General features: G+C 48.3%; 1 long non-coding RNA gene and 1 other non-coding gene across 2 annotated transcripts; both read right to left on the reverse strand.

Annotated features, from left to right (window-relative positions):
* Positions 1-1,558: 1,558 nt before the first annotated feature.
* On the reverse strand, positions 1,559-1,630 carry TRNAE-CUC (transfer RNA glutamic acid (anticodon CUC)). The gene has a single exon. It is a non-coding gene; the product is annotated as a tRNA-Glu (tRNA).
* Positions 1,631-12,571: 10,941 nt separating this feature from the next.
* Positions 12,572-20,985, reverse strand: LOC132236588 (uncharacterized). Its single transcript, XR_009453330.1, has 2 exons — positions 19,532-20,985; positions 12,572-13,513 (listed from the first exon to the last, which is right to left on the reverse strand). It is a non-coding gene; the product is annotated as an uncharacterized LOC132236588 (long non-coding RNA).
* Positions 20,986-21,531: the final 546 nt, after the last annotated feature.

Below are 21,531 nucleotides of genomic sequence, written 5' to 3' on the forward strand. Positions count from 1 at the left end.
TGAACAGAACCTATAGTGCTAAAATACAGTTTAGAACATTTTTTTTCTCCAAGGAGAATGAATAATAGCTCATAACAGAAGAAGGAAAAAGTCACATAGCTTTCAAAGAAGAGTCCCTGTCTCATTAGCTTTATGTGGAAAGTTCAAAAAAGAAACAAATAAACAAAAAACATTGAGCACATTTAGGGGTCCCACCCCGAGTACTTCATAAAAACAGAGCTGTGAAAAGAAATGAAGCAAAGGACTCTTGCTACACAGAGGAGACGAACTGTGATGTCATGAAGAGGGTAGTGTTCAGGAAGTGAGTACCATCAGGCCTCCAGAGCTGATTTCCTGTGAAACGTTAAGCAGAAAGACAGGGAAGAGCCTCAGAATACACATGAAACTGACAAACTATACTGCTTTATGCTTATGTCCAAACAAAATTTCTTAGACAGATTGAGCTTACGTATGTGTCCGAGTTTATTCACTCAAGGAGAGTACTGGCATAACGGCAAAAGGAGTGTCCCAGCTCAGAGAGGTTTTGGAATTTATGAATTTATATGTGGGGGTGGGCGTGGGGGAGAGCAGGCAATGTGCAGTCAGTTAGAGAAAGTTCTGCTTCATTTAACATGATCACAAGAGCATCACATCACCGTGTCTCAGTACAGTAAGGTCAAGGTCAGCACGGCCTTTGCTTAGAAGCTTGGGAAGAAGTCCTATGGGCATCGAACTTTCATAAGAAAGGAGAAGGGAAGAACAAGCAATATATCTGTAGTTGCTATTAGACAAGCCTAGTAACAAAGATTTATTCCCAATACTGCCAGAAGCCACTCGGCAGAGAGGCGCCGCGCCTGCCAGAGCCAGGAGGGCGCCGGCCTGCCTTCCGCAGCAGCGCCATTCCTCCCTCGGGCGGCAGTCCGCGGTGCTCCTCGCTCGTGCGCGGGCTTCGCGGTTTTGCTGTTACCACGACCTTCTTCTGTTCCTAGTCTGGGGAACCCCAGGCTCCCGAGCGATCACGCAGTCCCGGGACCGCCTCGGTCCCGGGGGAAGTCCCGTGTCGGCATTTCGGGGCGCTCCCAGAATGGGACCGAGGAGCGAGGAAGCCCGGGAGGGAGGGAGTGCCTGTCCCAGCTCCAGCAGCTCTCCCCGTCGGAAACGCACGCACCGCCAGCTGAGACCGATCTGAAAATGACTTCCCAATTTCTTCTTTCATCTTAACAACTATCTTTTCAACGCGTGATGCTAATATGAAACAACTCCTGAAGTTAATCATCTGTCTCCAAAATGTCCCGCTCAGTGAATTATCCAACTAATGAGTTACATTTTAAAAACACTTAGAGCAGTGCAGAGCTCATTAACAAAATTCTAGAACTTATTGAAAAGTCATTTTGCATTTGAGATACCAAGAATGTCACAAAATTTCCAAGTAAAATACGCTTCATATGAATATTAAGGGCAAAACTGTATGCAATTTAGAGTTTAATCTTTATAGGTTTCCTTTAGCTCGGAAGGAGTGAGGCCGTTGGGGGGGGGGGGGGGGGGGGGGCGGGGCAGGGGGAGGAATGGAAAAAGCAACTTCCCTGACCGGGAATCGAACCCGGGCCGCGGCGGTGAGAGCGCCGAATCCTAACCACTAGACCACCAGGGAAGACGGTAGTGGTTCTTGGACAAAAGCTCATCAGTCAAATGCTCTAATCCTGCGATCATGGCTTCCTTTCCGATTTCCCGAACTAGTGCAAAATTATATTTATTTTTTCATGGACCGCAGGGCACCAGCCAATAAGACCTAGAGAGGGGCGCTGTGCCAACCCGAGGAGATCTGGGGCAGCAGCCGGTCGGGGCCTCTCTGCCCTGGGCGTGGGGATTCCGCCCGAGTAAAGTGTAGCCTCAGCGAGGGCGGCAGCTCCTGTTTCACTAATTTGAAATGGTTTCCTTGTCTTTCTCCTCATAAACTGGTAAGCCTGTCCAAGACGTGTTTAAATATATCTCTGGATTCCTCAAAGTGTTCGTCATGGTGTTTATTTTAAAAATATTTAATATCTAGTGAATAAAAAACTTAAATGACAAGGCCATTCCGCCTAATCTGAAGAGGGCAGCAAGCGGGGCGCGGGGGGCGCGGGGCGCGGGGGCGGAAGGTCTCGGAGGCCCAGGTCCACCCCGCCGTCGCAGAGAGAGCGCCTTAGGGATTAAAATAGTGGATCTACCCACTACAAATATGAAAATATTCGTTGAACAAAAAAAAGAGAGAGACAATGTTTTTCTCAAACTCATAAAGGAAAGCACAACAGACTCGTGCGAGAAAGCGACTGTGCGGGTGGAGGACCCGAGCGGGAGCGCCTTCTCCCGGGAGGCGCCGTCCGCGGGCAGGAGCGCCCCTCGGTCCCCGCGGGGCTGTGTCCCCGTCCGGGCCGGGCGCCTCCCGCTCGCCCTGCGCCTCTTCCTCCCGGCCGCCCGCCCTCGGCCCAGGGAGTCACCCCCAAGCGTCACCCTCCTCCTCCTGTTCATTTTCTTTCCTGGCCCCTTCCCCTCGTCGTATTCTCTGCGGGTTTATAATGCAAAGGAGACCGGCCCGATAGATAGACATGGAAAGGAAAGTTTAATACGAGGGGCACCGATTCATTTCATTCTCAGTTCCATGCCCCTTTGATATTTATTGCGTCGTGGGCGCCTGCACACCCTGACGAGAGAGGCAAGGCCGGAACGGACGTTCGTGGACTGAGGGGGGTGGAGAGGGCCCCCCGCTGGAGGGGGAGGAGGGAGCGGCGCCCTTGCGGAGCGAAGGGAGCAAAGGAGATTTCCTTCGCCTCCTTTTCCCTCCCTCCTAATTGGCTAGCTTTTTGCAGATCCCAACCCATCTTTCCACCCAGAGGAAAAGTTTTCCCTCGTTCCCCAGGCGAATCCCTTCACCTGCGCGTTTGGCTCCTCCGGGCGCCCTCGCGCCCTTCCCAGACTCGCCCTCCTCGCCCATCACCAAACTGGGGCTTGGGGTGTTAGGAGATATGCCTTAGGGGCTTGGGGCTGGTGGAGGTGAGCAAAGGAGCAGGAAGTGGGGTCAATGATAAAAACAATGTTAAAAATGTAAAAAAAATAAAAAAGAAGGTATAATGTTTTTTTTAAAAAAGGTGCCGGGATTAAGAAGTATGAATAGATAGGCACAAAACCGCCATGGGCTGTAAGTACAGCCAGGGCACCTGGCCCATCACCCTGTAATCACTGTGCGGTGCCAGATGGGCCCCGAAACAGCCCAGGGAGCCCGTGTGAAGTCATTTGGGGTCAGAGAACAAATGACATCAAGCTTGGGGTCACGCAGGGCTACCTGCGATATTGATGGCAAGAGGAAGAAGGAAGAATGTGAATGGGTGTAAATGTCGAAAGAACCGTTTTGGCTCCCCTCCTGCCTCCTCCGCTGAGGTCGGCCTTCAGTCCCCGGAGCCGTCGCCAACAGCTTCCCAGCTTCCGCACGCCTGGGTCTGTTGTGGCACTAAAACTTAGTTTTGTGCAGGATGCAAACTCTTACCGAGCCCCTCCTTCACAGGTTGTTACCGGACAGTGAGGAGCTAGAAGAACTCGAGCGCAGGAGGAATAGGGAAGCTGGGACAAGAACATTAAACAAGGCCACGCAGCCAGCTTGTCACTAACAAGCCATAGTCTCCCGGCCAAGGACCCTGGAGAGCAAATGGTTAAAAGCCTCCCTAAGGGAGAGAATGCGGAAAGAAGGGGGGGAGGGTGGGGAAAGGGGCAGTTTTATGTTTTTTTACTCCCTAAACAGAGAAGCCAGCAGTCTCAAGGCCCCCCAACATAAAGCTACCCGGTGCCTCGCAGGAATGCTGGGAAGACCACAACAAAGTGCAGAGGGACCTTGGAGCTACCTACGCCAAGGTATTCAGCAGAGGACATCGGAGACCTGTGGCAGGAGGGTGTCGCCAGGCACCCCTTCCCCGGTGAGCGGGACAGCCCCCTGCGCTCTGGGCCCGACACAGGAGATAGACGCGCTTGCCTGGCTGCTTTAATAAGTTTGCTTGCTTTACTAAGTTGTCCTTATCACAGTGCCAGCAGGGGCACTCGTTTCCATTTGTTCCCATGACACTGGCAAGAACCAAGGTGGGGACAGCCTCTCCCACGCTGGTCAGTGAGAGTGGCCTGTACAGAACCTGGGGCCTGGGGCCTCGACTGCCCTGTTCCCTGTGCTCTCCGGCTGCTCCATTCAGTCTTCCCTCTCACTTCTAAGAACTCTTTAGAAATGGCTAATGCTCAGTGTCCTGACCTCCCTCTTTTTTTTATTAAATTTTAAATTTTTAGATAACTAGATTCACACATGCAGTTATAGGAAATGATCACATCTTGTAACACTATAGAGCAGCGGTTCTCAACTTGTGGGTCGTCGCCTAAGACCATCGGAAAAGACATATAATTACATACTGTTTTTGTGATTAATCACTGTGCTTTAATTATGTTCAATTTGTAACAATGAAAATACATCCTGCATATCAGATATTTACATTACGATTCATAACAGTAGCAAAATGACAGTTATGAAGTAGCAACGAAAATAGTTTTATGGTTGGGGGTCACCGCAATCTGAGGAACTGTATTAAAGCGTCGAGGCATTAGGAAGGTTGAGAACCACTGCTGTAGAGCATTAGCACTGAGCTGGGTCTCCGGTCTGGAAGCTCTTACTAAATGCTCTTCTTCCTGAGGTTAAAATGCAGCCCAGCCTTCTGCAAACGCAGCTGTAAACAGGACGAGCTTGGCAAGAACCAACCTGGTGAGTGGAGCCAACTGCGAAGAGAAACGTGGCTGACCAGGCCGCTCGCCAAGCCGCTGAGCCTTCCTTCAGGAGGCAGAGCTCCGCCGTCTCTCAGTGCTTCCATCACAGACTGCCTTCCCTTTGACCCGTGTCCCTTCCAGGGCATCGCCTGCGGATTAGACAGCCGTGACTTCACACGGGCTCCCTGGGCTGTTTCGGGGCCCATCTGGCACCGCACAGTGATTTCAGGGTGATGGGCCAGGTGCCCTGGCTGTACTTTACAGCCCATGTGGTTTTGTGCCTATCTATTCATGCTTCTTAATCCCGGCGCCTTTTTTTTTTTTTTTTAACATTATACCTTCTTTTTTATTTTTTTTACATTTTTAACATTGTTTTTATCATTGACCCCACTTCCTGCTCCTTTGCTCAGCTCCACCAGCCCCAGCCGCTCACCTTTATTATGAAGCCCCCAACACCCTCCCCTCTGACAAGCATCAGTCTGACCTGTGTAGCCATAGCCATAGTCTGTGTCCGTTTTGTTTACTTGGGGGGGTTTTTGCACTTTAAACTCTACATCTAAGTGAAATCATATGGGATTTGTTTTTCTCCAGCTGACTTATTTCACTTGGCATTATACCCTCTAGGTCCATTCACGTTGTTGGCAAATGGTAAGCTTTCATTCTTTTTATGGTTGGGTAGTATTGATGTACCACTGCTTTTTTATTCACTCATCTGTTATGGGCACTTGGGATGCTTCCGTAGCTTGGCCATTGTCAATGCTGTGAACATAGGGGTGCATATATTCTTTTGAATTAGTATTTTGTGTTTCTTTGGATATATTCCCAGTGTTACAGAAGACCAAAGAAATACCAAGCATGCTTCCTAGAGAAAGGGAGGAACCTATTTATTAATACTAGTGAACTCCGGGAATAATTCCAAATCAGAGTGAGTAATATGAGGAGGGCTTCACATTTTATAACCTTCTGGGGTCTTTGTTTTGCAGATATGGGCTTACAGGAAGGCCCCCAGGTGTTGGGGGTCCCCAGGCCATATCCGATCTGTCCTGGGGCCAGCGATAACGACCTTCCCCCCCCTCCTCCCCCCCTCCCCCCCCCAGGGCAGTGCATTGTTCACAGATTTTATGGCCTGACACGCCTTGCAAGACCAGTTTCCTCCTCACCAGAAGTGGAATTGCTGGGTCAACTGGCAGTTTCATATTTAATTTTTTTTTAAATAACATACTTTTTTTTTTTTTTGCTTTTTAAAATACTTTTATTGATTTCAGAGAGGAAGAGAGAGGGAGAGAGAGAGATAGAAACATCAATGATGAGAGAGAACCATTGATCGGCTGCCTCCTGCATGCCCCACACTAGGGACTGAGCCTGCAACCCAGGCATGTGCCCCCGGTTGGAATTGAACCCAGGACTCTTCAGTCCACAGGCCAACGCTCTACTCACCGAGCCAAACCGGCAGGGCCATATTAATTTTTTGAGGATCCTCCACACTGTTTTCTATAGTGGCTGCACCAATCTGTATTCCCACCAACAGTGCACGAAGGTTCCCTTTTCTCCACATCCTTGCCAACACTTGTTATTTATGTATGTATTTATTTATTTTTATCTTTAATTTTGAAAGCATTACAGCTGTCCCCTTTGTGGAGTTTTTTTTCCCATTGACCCCCCTCCATCCTGCAACTGCCCCCCCAGGCCTTCACCACCCTATTTTCTGTGTCCATGAGTTATGCATATATGCATACAAGTTCTTTAGTTAATCTCTTCCCACCCATCCACCCACCACCATCTTCCCTCTGAAGTTCTTCAATCTGTTCCATGCGTCTATGTCTCTGGATCTATTTTGTTCTTCTTTCACTTAGCATAATATTGAAACAGAATTTTTGGACTGGAACCCGGATTCTTTGTCCGCCAGAATCGAAGAATGAATCCATGGACAGAAAGTGGCATAGCAAAGGGGGAGATCTACTGAAGAACAAGTACAGACTCCCACGTGGGAGAGGGAAAGCGTCCCACAGAATGGACTCCACGTGGGGCGGGGGAAAGGATCCCACTGAGTTCCTTTCCCTGCGGCTTATAAAGGCTGCAGATCCCGGTGCCCTCATATCCCCTCTGATTGCTCACTGTTTCCCTAAACTGGTTACTATAGTTACTCCTGGGCTCAAAGGTTGAACCTCACAAGAGATATGTGAAGTCCCCCCCCCCCCCCCCCCCCCCCCCCCCCCCCGCCTTCCTTATTGTTTCCTATTCCCTCCAGGCTTCCTTCTTCTCCTGGATGAAGGGCTTCCTTCCCTTTATTTTGTAAATACAGACCTTCTGCTGTTCCCAGCTCCTCATTCTATGGAAATGTACCTGTTGCAGCTTTTCAGTTTCCCTGTTGTATGGAAATACACCTTCTGCTGCTCTGCAGCCCTGTGCTTCCTCCATGGTCCCCTTCATTTCCAAAATTTCTAAAATTTCCTAAACCTGTCCTAGTTTACCCCTAAAATTCCTATTTCAATACTCTCCAGGTCCATCCATGCTGTTGCTAATAATAAGAGATCCTTTTTACAGCTACATAGTGTTCCATTGTATAAATGTACCACACCTTTTTTTAATCTCCTTATCAGCTGGTGGGCACGTGGGCTTTTCCAGATCTTAGCTATTGTAAATTGTGCTGCTATGAACATCGGGGTGCACACATCCTTTCTGATTGGTGTTTCAGGTTTCTTAGGGTATATTCCTAGAAGTGGGGTCACTGGGCAAATGGAAGTTTCATATTTAATTTTTTAAGACCACAGAGGCTGCACCAGTCTTCATTCTATTAATGTAAAAACATCCAAACCTGTAAAAAAATTTTGTGAGTTTACTTGAGCCAAACTGTCCACAATTGCCAGGAAGCAGAATCTCAACAGATTGAGATAATGCTCTATCCCAGGGGTCCTCAAACTTTATAAACGGGGCCAGTTCACTGTCCCACAGACCGTTGGAGGGCCGGACTATAGTTTAAAAAACAAACAAACTATGAACAAATTCCTATGCACACTGCACATATCTTATTTTGAAGTAAAAAAACAAAACGGGAACAAATACAATATTTGTATTTGCATGTGGCCCATGGGCCGTAGTTTGAGGACCCCTGCTCTAGAGAATGGTGGTTTTTCACCTTAATTTATACATTACAATCAAAGGAGGAAATGTATAGATTAGGGAGGCAGGAGAAAGCAAAGTGGGGACACCTCTGGGAATGGATAATGAGTAAAATGATAGACACATACTTAGATGGGTGCAGGATAGTCAACAGCCAACAATGAGCATGATAACAATAACAGTGAAGGACTTTGTGGTCTCTGTCCTGGCACCCGGGGCATTTGGTTGTGCCCTGAAGGTTCTGGGAAAAAGGGAAGTTACAAGTTACCCTGACATTTCAATGATGTGTTATGGTAGATGCAAAAGGACAATAGGCTCAGTTAAGGTAAAGGTTGACCTTGTCAGGGAAGATACCGGCCTAGGAGGTGACTACCCACCATAACTGCTTTTAGTTAAAGTTTAATTTCAGACCATCTTTTGTGGTTACTTTAGCTCTCTGAGTTTTTCAAGACTGCCATGCAGGCCTCCCCTGAGCTCGTTAGGTTAGTATGTGGCCCCTTTCGTCCTCAATTCCCACCAGCAGTGAACTAGGGTTCCCTTTCTACACATCCTTGCCAGTACTTGTCATTTGTTGACTTATTGCTGGTAGCCATTCTGACAGGTGTGAGGTGATATCTCTGTTGTTTTCATTTGCACCTCAGATGATTAATGACTTTGAGCATCTTTTCATGTTTGTATTGACCATCTGTATTTCCTTTTTGGAGAAGTATCTATTCAGGTCTTCTGTCCATTTATTTAAATTGGATTGTTTGGTTTTTTGGTGTTGAGTAGTATGTGTTCTTTAAAAAATTTGGATATTAACCCCTTATGTACCACTGGCAAATGTCTTGGGGATACCGTTTTGGATGTAAATCCCTTGTCTCCTTTATTTGCTGCAAGTAAATTAAACTACCCAATGACAACCACATCTCGTTCTTGAACAGAGTATCCCCAAGTGGCAAACCCCATGAGTTTAGTTGCCAAGGCTGACCGGCAGACCCTGAGCAACGGATGAATGATAACTCTGACACACGTTTGCTGTGAAAGAGAGAGCTAAGGGACTGCCTGGCTAAAGGAACCAGACAGCCTCATTTGCCTGCCTCTTCAGGCTTTTATTGTAACAGCAGTTTAAGATAGAGTTTATCTTTTAGATACAATCAGTAGGGTAAGTAATCTTGGAGGGACACATATGTCTGCAGTGTCCTTTAAGCAAGGACACCTAAAGATTAAGCATAATGATTCTGGTAAACAACCAAGGGTCTGCACGTGTGCAGACTTGTTTGGAAAGGTGAAGAAACAATTAGGAAGTTGCCACCTTCAGCCAACTTCCCTAAGTTGGAATTCTGAGACACAGAGGCAGGCCACCTTCAGCCAGCCTCCCTTTTCAGAATTTCTTCCTTACAAACTTTTCAACCAAGTCTCCCATGTTTCCACATTTAGTAGCATCACTACTGGGATATTGATGTTAATATAAGTCAAAATACACAACAATTCATCACCACTAAGATCTCTCATGTTGCCCTTTTATAGCCACTCCACTTTCCTTCTGCCCCTCCCTGCACCAATCTGACAAACACTAACCTGCTTTCCATTTCTGTGGCTTTGTAATTTTATTTTATTTATTATTTTATTATTATTATTTTTTATTTCTTAAAGTATTACAGAGAGTATTACACATGTCTCCTTTCCCCCCCTTGACATTCCCCCAGCTTCCCCCACTCCCCAGTGTCTTTTGTCCATTGGTTATTCTCATATGCATGCATACAAGTCCTTTGGTTGATCTCCTACCCCTGCACCAACCCTCCCCAGGCTTCCCACTGTAGTTTGACAGTCTGCTCAATGCTACTCTGCCTCTGTATCCATTTTTGTTCATCAGTCTATAATGGTCCTTATTATCCATAAATGAGTGAGTTCATGTGGTATTTTTCTCAGCTTCCCAGGGGCCGTCTTAGTCTCACAGGGGCCATCTCAGCCTCACAGGGGCCGTCCCAGCCTCACTGGGGCCGTCTCAGCCTCACCGGGGCTGTTTCAGCCTCACTGGGGCTGATTCAACCTCACCGAGGCCGTTTCAACCTCACCGGGGCCATCCCAGCCTCACAGGGGCCGTCTCGACCTCACTAGGGCCGTCTCAGCCCTACCGGGGCCATCTCAGCCTCACAGGGGCCGTCTCGACCTCACTAGGGCCGTCTCAGCAACACGAAGTTTGGCATTCTGTCCTTCGTTGGGCAGCTCCTTGCTGGACAAAATCTCCAGGCGTTCCTGGTGGCTGAATATCTGGTATGCCTGCTTGGATTTCGTTTTCTACCAAGTGCACAGACTGCCTGTCTGCCGTCTCCCAGCATCCCATGTGAGACTGGATCTGGTGGACCTGCCTGTGTGTTTGCTGGTACAGCGGTTCCATGTTGCTGGCCCAGCTGTGTCCGGCTCTGGCTTCCTCCGAACCTGATTGTGCTTCTTTGTTGTGTCCCTTATGTATGCGAGGAGTTGAAATCTGCATTCTGCTCGGCTGGGCTGCAAAAGCACGGGTGGTTCCCTTTGTGCCACTAGCACAGCTTGGGTGGGGATGTAAATTGAGTAGGGTGGGGTCCCCGGGAATCACCAGGGCGGAGCAAGGGGCAATGGCATCTCTGCGACTCCTTGCCTCTCCACGACTCTGCATCTCACGTCCCCGAGTGCCAGCGAGCAGCTCCACGAGACAGCTCTCCGGCCCGTTGCAAGGCTGTCCCGCCTCTCCCTGTCGGGGTCTGGGACCTCAGAATCCTGCCCCAAACAAGCTCAGTGGACTCAAGAGTCTGCAGTCCCTTCCGATTGAAAAAAACTGCACATCCAGTTGCAGCCAGCCTGGTGCGTGACTCCGTACCTCCGTTCTTTGAGCCTCTGCACATCCTACTCAGTCTCAATGCTCTTCTTTCTTTCCTTCCAGTTGTAGAACTTCCACTGGGCCAGCTTTCCCATGGTTCTGGATGACAGCTGTTTGTTTTATAGTTGGTAGTCTCGATGTTGTTGTGGGAGGCAGCACACACAGGTCTGTACCTTACGCCGCCATCTTGGTTCTCTGGCTTTGTAATTTTAAGAATCCTATATAATAAAAGGCTAATATGCAAATCGACTAAATGGCAGAATGACAAGTTGCTATGATGCGAACTCACCACCAGGGGGCAGATGCTTAGCACAGGTGCTGCCCCCTGGTGGTCAGTGCACTCCCACAGGGGGAGCGCTGCTCAGCCAGAAGCTAAGCTCATGGCTGGCAAGCACAGTGGCAATGGCAGGAACCTCTCCCGCCTCCGTGGCAGCGCTAAGGATGTCTGACTGCCGGCTTAGGCCCACTCCCCCCTGAGGGCTCCTGGACTGTGAGAAGGTGCAGGCTGGGCTGAGGGACCACTCCCCCCCACCCCCCGCGTGCACAGATTTCGTGCACCCGGCATCTAGTATTATATAAATAAGACCATATAATATGTAACATATTGGGATAGGCTTTTGCACTCATAGTAATTGTCTGGTGAAACATTTAGGTTGTTGAGTTACTCAGTGTCAATGTTCCATTCCTTTTTAGCTGTGTACTGGTCTATAATATGAATTTACCAGAGTTTATTTAAACCTTCCCCCATAAAGGACATTTGGGTTTGTCAATTGATGTTTGGTGCCAATTCAATGCCAACAGGATTCCCCAATTTGGGGTGTGGTGAAGATGAAAACTTTAGTACAAAACAACTCAATTGTAATACAGCAGGTTTGTAGAAACAGCGTGGCAGTGAGGCAGCCCTAGGGCCAGGCAGCCCTGGGACCCAGCCCTTCTCCCGCGAGACAGGTCTGCTCTGCTCCAGGGAGGCATGCTCAGTGTTTCAGCACAGCCAGGAAATCAAAGTTTTCAGTCTCCATAGAAAGAGGAAATGCACTCTCTAAGTCACAGGGGCGCTTGCTTATCCTATATAATAGAAGCCTAATATGTATCCAACCATTCGACCCTTCGACCAGTCGCTATAACACGCACTGACCACCAGGGGGATGATACTCCAACCAGTACATTAGCTTGCTGCTGGGGTCAGGCCAATTGGGACTGGGCAAGACCGGCCAGACACGCCCTGAAGCCCTCCCTGGCCCCCATTGTGCACTGGTGGGGTCCCTCGGCCTAGCCTGCAGGGATTGGGCCAAAACTGGCTCTCCCACATCCCCTCAGGGATCTCGGATTGCGAGAGGGCGCAGGCCAGGCCGAGGGACCCCACCCGTGCACAAATCCTTGCACCAAGCCTCTAGTATAGATAGAAGCACCTGACCTTGTTCCCTGGTTGATCCATCCTCATGCAAATGAGGACTCCAAATCCTCCCAGTTTGATTGGTCCACAAGGTACTGTCCTGATTGATCAGAATAGAGCCACTCTAGCCAGAGCTGCACAACTCTGACTGGATGGGGAAAGCCTCTGTCCTATTGGTTGAAATAGGAAACCAGGAACTGCTTTATAAGGGCTGGCTCAGCTGGCAGGGCACAGGGCAGGCAGGCCGTTCAGCTGGAGGCTTCTGTGAAATGCAGTTTGTGTGAGAGGCTGCTGTGTAGAAATGGCTGCGAGGCTCTGGTTTTAAAATTGGAGCCCAGTTAGCCACCAGGAGCCCTTCTCAGTAGGTGTCTTTTTTGTCAGGTTGTTTCCAGTTTCTTACTTCTACTAATACAACTGCTATAAACATTTGTGTATAGGTTTCTAACATAAAAATAAAAGGCCTTTCAAAGTGAGAGGCAACAAACATTTATTTAAGATTTTAAAGAATTGAAGAAGCACAGATTCAGGCAGAAGACCAAATAGTTTCCAATTAGGAGACAAAGTCAAGGGGTATTGATGAGCAAGGAAAGGGGAATAGTTAAATCAATAGAAGAAAGGCATTTCTATTGGTTCAGATAGGATAATATAATATAGTGATGCTAATTCTAGTGTTTTTATTTTTTTATTTATCTTTATTGTTAAAAGTATTACAGATGTCTCCTTTGCTCCCCTTATAACCCTCTTCACCCTCTCCTCCGCCCCCCAGGCCTTCACCACACTATTGTCTGTGTCCATGCGTTTATGCACATATGCATATACGTTCTTTGGTTAAGCTTTACACACCCCCCCCCCCCCACCTTCCTAAACAATGTTTTTAACTTTTAGTGTATTATGACTACCTCTTTGGTAGTCATATGAACTGCTTTCTTGTTATCCTTGCAAACAGTCCTTTGGGGTGCAATGTTGCGTTAGGCCCAGTCCAAAACGGTCATTTTTCCCTGTTTCAACATCCCAAATGTTTAAGGCATAAGATGTGTAGGGCAGTTCCTCTGGGATGACAACTCCAGCTCCATTTCAAAGTGGCTCCGTTTATATTATGTTTACATTTGCCTCTTTTGATCAAGATCTTCCTTTGAAAGAAACACTGATCAGTTGGTAAAAGCATCCTTGGTTCTCCATTGTCAGGTGGCTCCTTCAGGGTTGGGTTCTGTCAGGTCCTGTGTAGGAGCCTTAGGCCACATCTGAGCAGCAAGAGCACCAGCACAGAGGAAGGCTTTACCGTCATTTTTCTTTAAAGGTAAATACCTTTCATGGGTTCTTGAGGTTTCTCATATTAAGTCTTGTAGGCTTTAGTGGTCATCTTAAAAAGTTGAGCAAGCATTATCCGGGTGGTGTCTTTATAATATCAAGCTCTGCAAAAACAATTATTTATAACAAAACAATTATTTATAACAGCAAAAGGTTATAATAACAAACAAAATGCCAAGTCCAATTATAAGAGCAGATCTGAACCAGGAGGCAATATCTGAGGGCAGACAGCTGAAGATATTAAAGAACCATGAGGTGCCAGTGGACACTGGCTTTTGGTTTATATTCAGATTTAGTCTAGGTTCATCTTTACTTTATCAGAGTACAATAAGGGGCATTAACAACAGAGCAAACCCCACCTTGCTCAGCTAGGAGATGGCCAGGAGCAATTCTGTTGTCTAAAATAATTCATGCAAAGAAATTGAAAGGTTTTTCCTGATTGGTGGTTGCTGTGGCGGTCATTGCAATACCTGCCCAAGGAAAAACCTGGTTATATCTTCACTGGGGTGAACATCCTTCAGTGTACGCATAACTAGTTGCATGTTTTGACCTGCAAAGTAGGTTCAGAGACCATGCCCAAGGCTGAGTTATCTTCCCAGACAGGAATTAAAGGGAAAAGGGAAACAGTAAGTATCATAGTCAGGGCCTGGCCTCTCGCAGTGCTTGGGAGGCAGGGAGGAGCTGCAGAGGCGAGGAGGAGTGCAGGGTCACATCACACAGGCTTGTCCAGAACCCGGGTCAGTGTCCACACGCATGTTATCTGTTTCACTTCCTGGTTATTTTTTCTTTCAAATCCTCTGTTGTGTGATCAGTTCAGTTTAGGTGCAAGAGCTTGTTTTAAAGTTGTGAAACATGAGTGAAAGCATCATCACCTTTAAATTTGGTCACAAATGGACCAGTTAAGAGTATCTGAAATTTTGAAGGGATCCGGTAGGAAAGAAAAGATCAGTGTTTCCGTTTTGCTTACAAAGGTATAATTTACTAAATTGCTGTAGGTCATCAGTAGCTTAGGAGAAAAATATTATATCTTGGAAACAAAGATAAAAAAGCCAGTAATATTTTACATAAGAAGTAACAAATATTATAATAATTCTTATCAGCTCTTGTAGTCCCAAGTGATTAATACTTATTGACCTTGATCTTTTTGTTAGCAGTTTTGAGTCCAGTTTTTCCTTGGAGTCTGTAGATCTTTAGCCAGTTCAGTGTTATGTTTTTAAATTTATCAGAAACCTGCATTTTAGAGTATTTTCTGGCGTTTTTTAATGAGTCTTTGAAGATGAAACACTTCTAACAATGATTTTTTCCCAGAGCATCAGAGTAAAATAATAATTGTTTGTAAATAATAAAAGACTTAAAAATGGCCATGGTTAAAGATTTGATGAGAGTTTACATACATACATACATACATACATATAAATGATGTGATTGACTTAGTTATTCATTCCAATCTTATCTTGCCTTTATATAAAACTAGGGGCCCGGTGCACGAAATTCGTGCACTGGGTGTGTGTGTGTGGGGGGGGGAGTGTCCCTCAGCCCAGCCTGCCCCCTCTCACATACTGGGAGCCCTTAGGCGTTGACCCCCATCACCCTCCAATCGTAGGATCGGCCCCTTGCCCAGGCCTGACGCCTCTGACAGAGGTGTCAGGCCTGGGCAGGGGACCCTCATTTCCCCCCATCACTGGTTCTGCCCCCCGCCCAAGCCTGACGCCTCTGGCCCAGGCATCAGGCCTGGGCAGGGGACCCCTAGACCCCTCCAATTGCTGGCTCTGCCCCTTGCCCAGGCCTGATGCCTCGGCCAGAGGCGTAGACCCCCATCACCCTCCGATCACCTGATCGGCCCCTTGCCCAGGCCTGACGCCTCCGCCAGAGGTGTCAGGCTTGGACAGGGGACCCCCATCTCCCCCCTATCACTGGCTCTGGCCCCGGCCCAGGCCTGAGGCCTCTGGCCCAGGAATCATGCCTGGGCAGGGGACCCCCATCTCCCTCTGATCACTTGCTCCACCCCCCGCCCAAGCCTGACGCCTCTGACCCAGGCTTCAGGCTTGGGCAAGGGGACCATCATATCCCCCCAATCCCCGGCTCCGCCCCCCACCCAGGCCTGATGCCTCGGCCAGAGGAGTTGACCCTCATCACCCTCCGATCACCAATAACCGGATCGGCCACTTGACCAGGCCTGAGGCCTCTGGCAGAGGTGTCAGGCCTGGGCAGGGGACCCCCAGCTCCCCACGGTTGCAGGCTCCGCCCCTGCCCAGGCCTAACGCCTCTGGCTGAGGCGTCCGGCTCGGGCAGCGGGGACCCACAGCTGCAGCGGCCCCACGATCGTGGGCTCCGCTTTAGGCCCAGGCAAGGGACCCCTAGCTCCCGGGACTGCCAGCTTCGAGCATGTCCAGCTCCCATCGCTGGCTCCACCCCTACTTCCTGCTATCACTGGCCAGGGCGGCAAAGGCTCCTGATTCTCCGATCATGGCTGGGGGGCAGGGCAAAGGCGGCCCCAGGACCGCCTTTGCCGTGCCCCCCAGCTCTTAGCTCCCCCCTGGGTTTCCGATCACTGTCAGTGGCAGGGGGCTTCTTCCTGCTTTCCCTTTTGCCTCCCTGCATTGTGCCTACATATGCAAATTAACCACCATCTTGTTGGCAGTTAACTGCCAATCATAGTTGGCAGTTAATTTGCATATAGCCCTGATTAGCCAATGAAAAGGGTATCGTCGTACGCCAATTACCATTTTTCTCTTTTATTAGTGTTGACTAGAAGCCCGGTGCACAAAAATTTGTGCACTGGCAGGGGGGTGGTCCCTCAGCCCAACCTGTGCCCTCTCACAGTCTGGGACCCCTCAAGAGATAACTACCAGCTGGCTTAGGCCTGCTCCCCTGATGGTAGATGGCACACCCAATCCCATGGTGTCTGCCCTGTCTCCCCCGGTCACAGATGGCAGGCCCGGATCCCGGGCTGGGGTGGGCGGCGGCTCGGGATCACGCTGCCCCCCCTCCCCCGCCCACCCCGCACACGGCAGGCCCGGATCCCGGGCTGGGGCGGCCGGCGGCTCGGGATCATGCTGCTGCCTGCCCTGCCCTGCCCCCCGTATACGGCAGGCCAAGATCTTCTGCTGGGGCGGCCATTGGATGGGGATCACGCTGCCGCCAGCCCCAGGTGGGCGGCGCAGTGGGATCTGCCTGCAGTATGCAAATTAGCCACCATCTTTGTTGGTGGTTAATTTGCATATCACATGGATTAGCCAATGGGAGGTGTAGCAAAGGTATGGTCACTTACCATGTTTGTCTATTATTAGATAGGATTATTTTCTTTTTTTAAATATATTTTTTACTAAGATATTACATATGTGTCCTTATCCTCACATTACCCTCTACTCCCCCCCCCCCCCCCCCCGCTCATGCCCTCACCGCCCCGTTGTCCATGTCCATTGGTTAGGCCTATGTGCTTGCATATAAGTCCTTTGGTTGATCTTTCCCCCTTACCCCCACCCTCCCCTACCTTCCCTCCAACGCCCGACAGTCCAATCAATGCCTCTCCATCTCTGGATCAGTCCTTGTTCATCAGTTTATGTTGTTCATTATATTCCACAAATGAGTGAGATCATGTGGTATTTATCCTTCACTGACTGGCTTATTTCACTTAGCATAATGCTCTCCAGTTCCATCCATGCTGTGGCAAATGGTAAGAGTTCCTTTTTCTTCTTCCTCTTCTTAAAGAATACCTTTCAGCATTTCATATAATGCTGGTTTGGTGGTGATGAACTCCTTTAGCTTTTTCTTATCTGTGAAGCTCTTTATCTGACCTTCAATTCTGAATGATAGCTTTGCTGGATAAAGTAATCTTGGTTGTAGGTTCTTGGTATTCATCACTTTGGATATTTCTTGCTACTCTCTTCTGGCCTGCATAGTTTCTGTTAAGAAATCAGCTGACAGTCGTATGGGTATGCCCTTGTAGGTAACTGGTTGTTTTTCTCTTGCTGCTTTTGAGATTCTCTCTTTGTCTTTTGCTCTTGGCATTTTAATTATGATGTGTCTTGGTGTGGTCCTCTTTGGATTCCTTTTGTTTGGGGTTCTCTGCGCTTCCTGGACTTGTAAGTCTGTTTCTTTCACCAGGTAGGGGAAGTTTTCTGTCATTATTTCTTCAAATAGGTTTTCAATATCTTGCCCTCTCTCTTCTTCTGGTACCCCTATAATTCGGATGTTGGTACGCTTGAAGTTGTCCCAGAGGCTCCTTACACGATCTTCATATTTTTGGATTCTTTTTTCTTTTTGCTTCTTCGGTTGGGTATTTTTTGTTTCTTCGTATTTCAAATCTTTGACTTGATTCTTGGGATCCTCTTGTCTGCTGTTGGATCTCTGTATATTATTCTTTATTTCAGTCAGTGTATGCTTAATTTCTAGTTGGTCTTTTTTTCATATCCTCCAGGGTCTCACTAAATTTATCGGCGGTTTCCATAAAACTCTTGAAAAACCTTATAAACGTGGTTTTGAACTCTATATCCAGTCGTTTGCTTTCCTCCATTTCTGTCATTTGTGACCTGTTTCTTTGTCTCCGCATTTTTTTTAAAATATATTTTATTGATTTTTTACAGAGAGGAAGAGAGAGAGATAGAGAGCTAGAAACATTGATGAGAGAGAAACATCAATCAGCTGCCTCCTGCACATCTCCCACTGGGGATGTGCCCGCAACCCAGGTACATGCCCTTGACCGGAATCGAACCTGGGACCTTCCAGTCCGCAGGCGGACGCTCCATCCACTGAGCCAAACCGGTTTCGGCTGTCTCCGCATTTTTTATGCTTCTCTGTGTTGGTAGAGTGGCTTTGTGTGCTAGGTGTCCTATAGGGCCCAGTGGCTCAGCCTCCCCAGTTACCTGAGGTGGACACTCTTGGGGCACCCCTTTGTGGGCTGTGTGTACAGTCTTGTTGTAGTTAAGCCTTGATTGCTGTTGGTATCACTGGGAGGAATTGACCTCCAGGCCAATTGGCTGTGAGAATCAGCTGTGTCTGCAGTGGGAGAACTTCTGTGCTGAAGTCACCCTTCTGGGGCAAGACTTGTTTCAGTGGGGCTTTGGTGCTCACTGAGTCTGCCCCCTGAGTGTGTCCCTTATGGATCTGAGGAGTTGTAATCTGGATGGTCCCACTCTGACCACTGGGTACACTGGCTCTTGGATCTAAGGAGGTGCTAATTTAGTCTCTGCCTGAGGTTACGTAGCAGGAGCTACGAAAAGATCTGCAGATTCCCCTTCCTTTTTTGGAGTTTGGAGGTGCCCAGATGAGGCCCAGCTGTGAAGCAATGCAAGCTGCTGTGGGGCCTTGGGCCTTCTCTTGGAAGTTCTGGGTCTGTCCTAGCTGTAATTTGTTAGGTAATTTTCAGGTTGCAAAGGGCCAGGGCATTCATATGCAAAAGCCTCTGCTGCAGCCTGGGTGGGGCAGGGTCTCAGGAAATCAACAGGGTGGAGCAAACAGCTATGGCTGATCCTCGGCCCTGCCCTAAGGGGCCGTGTGTCTCGGTGTCCCAGTAATTTAATTGCTGCAAGCACCTCTGAGGGAAAGCTGCCCTCAAGTTCTGAGTTCTGCCTGCTGCCAGACAGTCCAGTTTCTCCCCGTATGAGTCCTGGGTCCCCAGAGACTTCCCGGAACCGGAGTTCAGAGCAGTTGGGGGCTTGTGACTCCCTCCCGATTAAAAAAGACTGCCGTGTCCTCAGGTACCAGCACCTTTCCGGGCGCACTCGAGCCTCCATACCTTTGCACTTTACTTCCGCAGCTCCTGACCCTCAATGTGCTTTTCTCTTTCCTTTTAGTTGTAGAATTTCCACTCAGCCAGCCTTCCTGTGGTTCTGGATGATGTCCGTTTTGTCTTTTAATTGTATTTTTGAAGTTGTTGTAGGAGGCAGCAATTTCAGTGTTTACCTATGCCGCCATCTTGGTTTCTCAATCAGGATTATTTTCTTACTATCCCTCCTCCACAAACCTTCTGCAACTTACATATACATTTTAGTTTTTGTCCTATCATTTGCCTTCTTATTTTGAAAACAAGCATTTTATTTTAGGAAACATTACTTTCCTTTTTCTTCCTTTACAACAAAAATAAATACATAAATAATAAATGCACTTATATCTCTTCTTACCCAGAAAACAGTCTATTTTCCTTATCTTCTCAACAAAATGAATCTCCGTGCTTCATGCCTTCCTCCCGGGAAGCACGTTTCCAGGCAGCATGTGTCCGCCTCGCGTGCTCCGTGGGCTGTAGAAAGCCAGAGCTCATTCACAGTCAGTCTGGAAAGTGCGGAGCCTTTGCTCTGCTTCGCGGAAGCCTGGGCTGCACGCTGCTAGTTCCCACCCGCACGTGAGCCTGAGGATCCGATGAAAAAGAAGGAAACTCTGGGGGGTGGGGGGGAGCCTCCTCCCAGTGATTGTCAACATGAGGTAAGTGGATGCAGGTGGAGCGGGTGCGAGGCCGGGTCCAGAGTGTCGCTCAGCCGATCACATCAGATCTCTTGAGGTCCCTGTTAAAAATCCAGATTTGTAGATCCCACCTCAGACCTACTGAATCAGAATATTCTAAGCTGGAGGCCAGGGGATCCGATTTTTAATTCAGACTCTGACGTGACTCTGCTGTCCGTCAGATTTAGAAATCCAAGTGTGTAAAGCTGTCTGTTGCTATGTAACAAAGAACGTCAGACTTAGCGATTTAAAACAACACACGTTGGTTCTCTTACCACTTCCAAGCCCAGCCTGTCTCAACTAGATCCTCTGCTTCAGGGTCCCTCGAAGGTCTCGTCTGCAGCTGAACGTCTAGAAGGGTTCACGTTCAAGCTCACATGGCTGTTGGCAGAATTTGGCTCCTCCAGGCTCCTGAGCTGAGGACCCAGCAGGGTGCTGGCTGGACGTGGCCCAGTTGCTTGCCACGTGGGCTTCTTTCCAGGACCCGGCAGCTTGCTTCACAGAGAGCACAGGCCGAGAAGGCAAGAGAGCAATCTGCCCACAAGACAAATCACAACCTTACGAACCCTGATCAGGAAGCACGTTCGCCATGTTCTGTTGGTTAAAAGTTAGTCGTCTTATCCAGCTCACACAGCAGGGATGGGGATCACACAAAAGGACGAAGACCAGGAGTCGGGGTCGCTGGAAGGTGTGATAGTCCGCCGGCCGTGCCAGGATTCAAGAAAGGCAAGGACTGATACAACCCGATGATCTGAGTCTTGAAGTTAAAGGAAATAATGCAAGCAGAGTTCTTGGAATGGTGCCTGGAACATAGTAACAATTCAATAGATGTCAGATATTTTTACTATTATTATTAAAGTTAAATAATACTGGATTTTGATTGTATCATTATGAACAATTTCCTCCTCAGATGGTTGTGCCTAGAACAATCACTGGCACATTGTACAAGTACATCCATTTATACTATTATTTTAAAATGAATTGGGGTGCTAAAAGACTAAAATATAATAAAATAGAATCCTCTTAATGGAGTTAAATCAGAATAAAGAGGGGGAGAATTAGAAGACTAAGATAATATCAGAGGAAAAGAAATCCATGAACCCTGTAAGACCCTGGAAATCTCCTACGACAGACCTGACAGCTGTTGTCGGGAGGAAGGAAGGAAGGAAGAGAGGGGAATTTAAGGAAATGTATGGGCTGAATTACCTCCCCTCTCGAGCTAATATGTTGAAGCCCCAACCCAGCATCTCAGAATGTGACTGTAACTGACGATAAGAGGTGCTTTAGAATGGAGAGTTGGGGCGGCCCTACTGCCATCTGACTGGGTCCTGAGAAGAAGAGGAAGTGTGGACACACACCAGGGCCGGCGGCACAAAGGAGGCCGTGCCAGGACACAGCAGGAGGCAGCCATCTGCACGCCAAGGAGAAAGTCCTCAGAGCAAATCCACTTGCTGATGTGGGTCTTGGGTGAGTGACCTCCAGACCGTGAGAAACAAATTCCTGTTGTTGACGCCTCCAGGTCTGTGGTATTGAGCTACCACAAAGTAATACAGCTACACTGAGAAGTCTCCATTGGGTTCGGATTTTGATTTTCACCTGAAATAACCAAAGATGGTTTTATCTAAGGCAAGGGCAGTACAAAGGGCCGGTCCCTGCTGGGCGTTGGAGAGGAGCGGCTCCTGTG

This window comes from Myotis daubentonii, chromosome 6 (genome assembly GCF_963259705.1).
Source record: "Myotis daubentonii chromosome 6, mMyoDau2.1, whole genome shotgun sequence".
Lineage (NCBI taxonomy): Eukaryota > Metazoa > Chordata > Mammalia > Chiroptera > Vespertilionidae > Myotis > Myotis daubentonii.